Genomic DNA, 8,011 nt, shown 5'->3' with positions numbered 1-8,011 from the left:
GGAGAAATGTGTCTTCATAGGATACCCAAAAGAGACTGTTGGGTACACCTTCTATCACAGATCCGAAGGCAAGACATTCGTTGCTAAGAATTGATCTTTTCTAGAGAAGGAGTTTCTCTCAAAAGAAGTGAGTGGGAGGAAAGTAGAACTTGATGAGATAACTGTATCTACTCCCTTATTGGAAAGTAGTTCATCACGAGAACCGGTTCCTGTGACGACTACACCAATTGGTGAAGAAGCTAATGATATTGATCATGAAACTTCAGATCAAGTTTCTACTGAACCTCGTAGGTCTACCAGAGTAAGATCCGCACTAGAGTGGTACGGTAATCCTATTCTGGAAGTCATGTTACTTGACCATGATGAACCTACGAACTATGAGGAAGCGATGTTGAGCCCAGATTCCGCAAAATGGCTGGAGGCCATGAAATCTGAGATGGGATCCATGTATGAAAACAAAGTATGGACTTTGGTTGACTTGCCCGATGATCGGCAAGCCATTGAGAATAAATGGATCTTTAAGAAGAAGACTGACGCTGATGGTAATGTTACTGTCTATAAAGCTCAACTTGTTGCGAAAGGTTTTCGACAAGTTCAAGGGGTTGACTACGATGAGACTTTCTCACCCGTAGCGATGCTTAAGTCTGTCCGAATCATGTTGGCTATTCCTGCATTTCATGATTATGAAATTTGGCAAATGGATGTCAAGACTGCATTCTTGAATGGATTTCTAGAAGAAGAGTTGTATATGATGCAGCCGGAAGGTTTTGTTGATCCAAAAGGTGCTAACAAAGTGTGCAAGCTCCAGCGTTCCATTTATGGACTGGTGCAAGCATCTCGGTGTTGGAATAAACGCTTTGATAGTGTGATCAAAGCATATGGTTTTATACAGACTTTTGGAGAAGCCTGTATTTACAAGAAAGTGAGTGGGAGCTCTGTAGCATTTCTAGTTTTATATGTTGATGACATATTATTAATTGGAAATGATATAGAATTTCTGGATAGCATAAAGGGATACTTGAATAAAAGTTTTTCGATGAAAGACCTCGGGGAAGCTGCTTACATATTGGGCATCAAGATCTATAGAGATAGATCAAGACGCTTAATAGGACTTTCACAAAGCACATACCTTGACAAAATTTTGAAAAAGTTCAAAATGGATCAGGCAAAGAAAGGATTCTTGCCTGTGCTACAAGGTGTGAAGTTGAGTCGAACTCAATGCCCGACCACAGCAGAAGATAGAGAGAAAATGAAAAATGTTCCCTATGCTTCAGCCATAGGCTCTATCATGTATGCAATGCTGTGTACCAGACCTAACGTATGCTTAGCAATAAGCTTGGCAGGAAGGTACCAAAGTAATCCAGGAGTGGATCACTGGACAGCGGTCAAAAACATCCTGAAATACCTGAAAAGGACTAAGGATATGTTTCTCGTATATGGAGGTGACAAAGAGCTAGTCATAAATGGTTACGTCGATGCAAGCTTTGACACTGATCCGGACGATTCTAAATTGCAAACCGGATACGTGTTTATATTAAACGGTGGAGCTGTAAGTTGGTGCAGTTCTAAACAAAGCGTCGTGGCAGGATCTACATGTGAAGAGGAATACATAGCTGCTTCTGAAGCAGCAAATGAAGGAGTCTGGATGAAGGAGTTCATTTCCGATCTAGGTGTAATACCTAGTGCATCGGGACCAATGAAGATCTTCTGTGACAATACTGGTGCAATTGCTTTATCAAAGGAATCTAGATTTCACAAGAGGACCAAGCACATCAAGAGACGCTTCAATTCCATTCGGGACCAAGTCCAAGTGGGAGACATAGAGATTTGCAAGATACATACGGATCTGAATGTTGCAGACCCGTTGACTAAGCCTCTCTCACGAGCAAAACATGATCAGCACCAAGACTCCATGGGTGTTAGAATCATTACTATGTAATCTAGATTATTGACTCTAGTGCAAGTGGGAGACTGAAGGAAATATGCCCTAGAGGCAATAATAAAGTTATTATTTATTTCCTCATATCATGATAAATGTTTATTATTCATGCTAGAATTGTATTAACCGGAAACATGATACATGTGTGAATACATAGACAAAACTATAGTCACTAGTATGCCTCTACTTGACTAGCTCATTAATCAAAGATGGTTATGTTTCCTGACCATAGACATGTGTTGTAATTTGATTAGTGGGATCACATCATTAGAAGAATGATGTGATTGACATGACCCATTCTGTTAGCCTAGCACTTGATCGTTTAGTATACTGCTATTGCTTTCTTCATGACTTATACAAAGTTCCTGCAACTATGAGATTGTGCAACTCCCGTGTACCGGAAGAACACTTTGTGTGCTACCAAACGTCACAACGTAACTGGGTGATTATAAAGGTGCTCTACAGGTGTTTCTGAAAGTTCATGTTGAGTTGGCATAATTCGAGATTAGGATTTGTCACTCCGATTGTCGGAGAGGTATCTCTAGGCCCTCTCGGTAATACTCATCACCTAAGCCTTGCAAGCATGTAACTAATGAGTTAGTTATGAGATGACGTATTACAGAACGAGTAAAGAGACTTGTTGGTAACGAGATTGAACTAGGTATTGGATACCGACGATCAAATCTCGGGCAAGTAACATACCGATGACAAAGGGAACAAAGTATGTTGTTATGCGGTTTGACCGATAAAGATCTTCGTAGAATATGTAGGAACCAATAAGGGCATCCAGGTCCCGCTATTGGCTAATGACCTAGAGTGGTTTTAGGTCATGACTACATAGTTCTCAAACCCGTAGGGTCCGCACGCTTAACGTTTCGATGACAGTTTTATTATGAGTTTATAAGTTTTGATGTACCGAAGTTTGTTCGGAGTCCCGGATATGATCACGGACATGACGAGGATTCTCGGAATGGTCGAGACATAAAGATTGATATATTGGACGACTATATTCGGACACCGGAAAGGTTCCGGAAGTTTTCGGAGAAAACGGGAGTGCCGGGGGTGGGGGGGTTACCGGAACCCCCCGGGAGAGTTAATGGGCCACATGGGCCTAGGTGGGAAGAGAGAGGGGCGGCCAGGGTGGGCCGCGCGCCCCCTCTCCCTCCAGTCCGAATTGGACTAGGAGGGGGGGGGGCGGCGCCCCCCTTTCCTTCCCCCCCTCTCCTCCTTCCTCCCCCTCCTAGTAGGAGTAGGAAAGGGGGAATCCTACTCCTACTAGGAGGAGGATTCCTCCTCCCTTGGCGCGCCCCAAGGGGGCCGGCCGGCCTCCCCCTCCCTCCTTTATATACGGGGGCAGGGGGCACCCCATAGACACAAGTTGATCTACGGATCGTTCCTTAGCCGTGTGCGGTGCCCCCTTCCACCATATTCCACCTCGGTCATATCGTCGCGAAGCTTAGGCGAAGCCCTGCGCCGGTAGAACATCAAGATCGTCACCACGCCGTCGTGCTAATGGAACTCTCCCTCGACACTCGGCTGGATCGGAGTCCGAGGGACGTCATCGAGCTGAACGTGTGCTGAACTCGGAGGCTCCGTACGTTCGGTGCTTGGATCGGTCGATCGTGAAGACGTACGACTACATCAACCGCGTTGTGCTAACGCTTCCGCTTACGGTCTACGAGGGTATGTGGACATACACTCTCCCCTCTCGTTGCTATATCATCACCATGATCTTGCGTGTGCGTAGGAATTTTTTTGAAATTACTACGTTCCCCATCAGTCTCGCCAACTATTGCTTCTACAACTATCGCTACCGCTTAGTGATAAAGTAAAGCAATTACATGGCGTTTGCATTTCATACAATAAAGCGACAACCATAAGGCTCCTTCCATTTGCCGATAACTTCTACAAAACAGGATCATCTCATACAATAATGTATATCACATCATGTCTTGACCATATCACATCACAACATGCCCTACAAAAACAAGTTAGACGTCCTCTAGTTTGTTGTTGCAAGTTTTACGTGGCTGCTACGGGCTTCTAGCAAGAACCGTTCTTACCTATGCACAAAACCACAATGGTGTTTCATCAAGTTTGCTGTTTTAACCTTCTTCAAGGACCGGCTGCAATCATATTCGATTCAACTAAGGTAGGAGAAACAGACACCCGCCAGCCACCTTTATGCAAAACTAGTTGCATGTCTGTCGGTGGTACCGGTCTCATGTACGTGGACATGTCAGGTTGGTCCGGGCCACTTCATCTTACAATACCTCCGAATCAAAATAAGACATTGGTGGTAAGTAGTATGACTATCACCGCCCGTAACTCTTTGTGTTCTATTTGTGTATATCATCTACGCATAGACCTGTCTCGGATGCCACTGTTGGGGAACGTAGCATGCAATTTCAAAAAAATTCCTACGCTCACGTAAGATCTATCCAGGAGATGCATAGCAACGAGAGGGGGAGAGTATGTCTACATACTCTTGTATACCGTAAGCAGAAGCATTTGACAACACGATTGATGTAATTGAACTTCTTCTAGCTCCGACCGATCAAGTACCGAATGTATGGCACCTCCGAGTTTTGCACATGTTCATCTCGGTCGTCCCTTGCCTTCTTGATCTAGCAAGTCGTCGAGGTAGTAGATGAGTTCCGTCAGCACGATGGTGTGGTGACGGTGATGGTGAAGTGATCTCCGTAGGGTATCGCCTAAGCACTACAAAGTTATGACCGGAGGCGTAAACTGTGGAGGGGGCGCAGCACACTACTAAGATAATGTCGTGGGTGTGCTAGGCGCACCCCCTCCTCATATATATAGGTGGGAGGGAGAGGGGAGAGACCAAGGGGGCTCTCAAGTGGGGCTGAATCCCACTTGGGCTCCCGCCCTGGTTCGACCTCCCCTTTCCTTGTGTTGGCGCCAGGGGATGGAAGGGGGAGGTGGCACCCCCCTTTCCTTTCTCCCTTAAGGAGGGGAAGGAAGGAGGGACTTTCCCTCCCCCTTTCCTTTCCCTAGGGTTAGCTAGCTTGGTGGAGGGGTGAACCAGCCCTTGGTGGGCTGGTCTGTCCCCTCCTTGGCCCATTAAGCCCATATCTTTTGCCGGGGGTGCCCGAAACCCCTTCCGGTGACCCGATATGTACTCGGTACCCTCCGGAACACTTCCGGTGTCCGAATAGCATCGTCCTATATATCAATCTTTACCTCTCGACCATTTCAGGACTCCTCATTATGTCTGTGATCTCATCCGGGACTCCGAACAACATTCAGTCACCAAATCACATAACTCATATAATACAATATCGTCATCGAACGTCAAGCGTGCGGACCCTACGGGTTCGAGAACTACGTAGACATGACCGAGACACCTCTCTGGTCAATAACCAATAGTGGAACCTGGATGCTCATATTGGCTCCCACATATTCTACGAAGATCTTTATCGGTCGAACCGTTATGACAACATACGTTATTCCCTTTGTCATCGGTATGTTACTTGCCCGAGATTCGATCGTCGGTATATTCATACCTAGTTCAATCTTGTTACTGGCAAGTCTCTTTACTCGTTTGGTAATACATCATCCTGCAACTAACTCATTTGTCACTTTGCTTGCAAGGCTTCTTACGATGTGTATTATCGAGAGGGCCAGAGATACCTCTCCAATACTCGGAGTGACAAATCGTAATCTCGATCTATGCCAACCCAACATGTCGGATTTCGGGTTCTGGCAGACCCTTGAGGTTCGAACACTGGGGTGCGCGCGGAGATTTCGCCCTCTACCTACCTGTTCCTCGCCGCCTCACTAAGATCTAAACTACGGAAGGAACAACACAAGAGACACAGAGTTTATACTGGTTCAGGCCACCATTGTGGTGTAATACCCTACTCTAGTGTGTGGTGTGGTGGATTGCCTCTCGGGCTGATGATGAACAATACAAGGAAGAACAGCCTCGTGAGGGGCTGTTCTTGGCTGGTGTGATGAACTACTAGGGGGAGTTCAGTCGCTCTTTCTACTGGTTTTCTGGTGAGGATTCTGTTCTCCCAGATTCTCGACCCCCCTACCCTGGGGGTGGCTACTCCTATTTATAGGCAAAGGCCCTGGGCCTCTTCCCAAATATTGAGCGGGAAGGGCGCCAACAATTGGCCATTTTGAAGGGAACATCGGGTACACTTATCCTGACTAAAGTTTGTCCTCGCCTGTCAAAGGCCCTGGTGATGACGCCTGCTTGGGCTCCACAATGACTTCCTTCCTGCCGTTGGGCTGGTCTTGGTCTTGTTGCACCGAAACGGATGCCTTTGCTTGATGCTCTCGCCTGCGCTTGCTCCCTTTGCACCAAAGAGGAAAGGAGGACACTGCGCGGGCTGGCGCCCGACTGGCGCCCCTAGTCTTCATGGCTTGCGTCATGGGCACCTCGTGAGGTACCCCGCCTTGAACTCTCTGCCTCCTCGTGAGCCAGCCTGATGAGGCCGTGCCTGAGGAAGCTCCTTGTCGCCCGCCCTGTGAGACTTGGCCCCTTGCGAGGGTCTTGAGCTTGTGTTGATGAAGATGGGCCGTGCTGGGCCCCCCTTTGAGCCACGCCGCAGGTCGCAGGCAGGCAAGTCTGGGGACCCCCGTTCCCAGAACGCCGACAGTAGCACCCGGGCCCAAGGCGCGCCCGGACTTGGCCGAGCAGAGAGGCGAAAGGGCAAGTGCGAAGCGCCGCGGGCCCTAACAGCCTGCGGCCTTGGGCGCCGCATGGCAGTTGATTGGACGTGGGCGGCAATGTTCCCTCACGCCTCCTTATTTTGTGCCATGCTAGGCGGACTCATAGTCGCACACATCCGCTCCCCTTTCTGTTGCTCGAGCGCTCTTTGTCCTTTCTCCTCTCGAACTCCAGCTTCCGCATCCAATCCAATGTCGAACCTTCCCCCCCTTCTGCTGCCATGGCTCCGACGAAGAAGGGAAGAGGGAAGAATCCCATGCCTCCACCTCGCTCACTATCGCTGGCGGCCCCCGCTGTCGACCGGTCGATCATAACCAATCGAGAGGGCTTGGGCAAGGTCAGCTCGGCTCTGGCCACCATCTTCAATGAATGCGGGAAGACAACGGCCTGGCCCGCGTCTCGCTTCTCCATCGACAGGATAATTACTGAGGTTCGGTATTTCACCGACGCCCTGTGGGCGGGACTGGTTCCCCTCTTTTCCGATTTCTTCAACGCCGTGCTCTCCCACTATCAGATCCGCATGATGCATCTGGGCCCTGAATCCATCACTCTTCTTGCGGTCTTCGCCTTCGTTTGTGAGGCAATGATGGGCATCCTTCCTCGGTTGCCTTGCTGCGCCACTTCTTCTCTCTGCGCCTTGTCGACCCCACCCAATGCTCGGGGAGCGTGAGCTTCATTGCTGCACCTGAGACAGCAGCCTCAGGGATTGACTTCAGTCTTCCTCCGCCCGCACCTGGGTTTCTCGAGCGGTGGCTGTATGTGGACGTAGGGGTGCCCAGCCCCTGCTGTCGGAGCCATCTTCGCCTGTTGTCCCCAACTCAGGCTGGGGCCAGGAGACGCTCACGAGTTCCCAGCTCGTCTTCGTCTGGCATCGCTTCGCGTCCTTGAGGGCGCTTGGCGTGACGGCGCCCAAGGTGGTGAAGGAGTTCCTGCTACGCCGTGTTGCCCCTCTCCAACACCATTCTCACCGGATGTGGGCCTTCAGCGGGCGTGAGGATCGTATGAGGCTCCAGGAAGAGGACCTGACGCCTGAAGCGCTGAGGAAGGTGCTCTTGGTCTTGACTGGGGACCCCACCCCCGGCAGCATCCGGCAAGGGGGGCCTTGCTGTACCTCTGCCCGAATAGAAGCGACTTTGTGAATCAGATGCCCATCTTCGACGAATGGGGGCTGCGCCCCGCTGGCCTCTAGGGGCCTCGCGAGAACCCAGTGGTGGTGGCCGCCCTTGCAGTCGGCCAAGGCGACTCTTCCTCAAGTAGCAGAGCAGGAAGGCATGAGCTGCCGGAGGCCGAGGGTGCCCCCGCCGAGGTGACAACGCTAGGCGGCGCTCATGAGGGAGCAACCCCTGAGGCCCGTGCTGCTGTGGTTGAGG

Source organism: Triticum dicoccoides, chromosome 3B (assembly GCF_002162155.2).
Source record: "Triticum dicoccoides isolate Atlit2015 ecotype Zavitan chromosome 3B, WEW_v2.0, whole genome shotgun sequence".
In the NCBI taxonomy this organism is placed as follows: Eukaryota; Viridiplantae; Streptophyta; class Magnoliopsida; order Poales; family Poaceae; genus Triticum; species Triticum dicoccoides.
The sequence above is the reverse complement of the archived record's forward strand: the minus strand, read 5'-3'. Positions refer to the sequence as shown.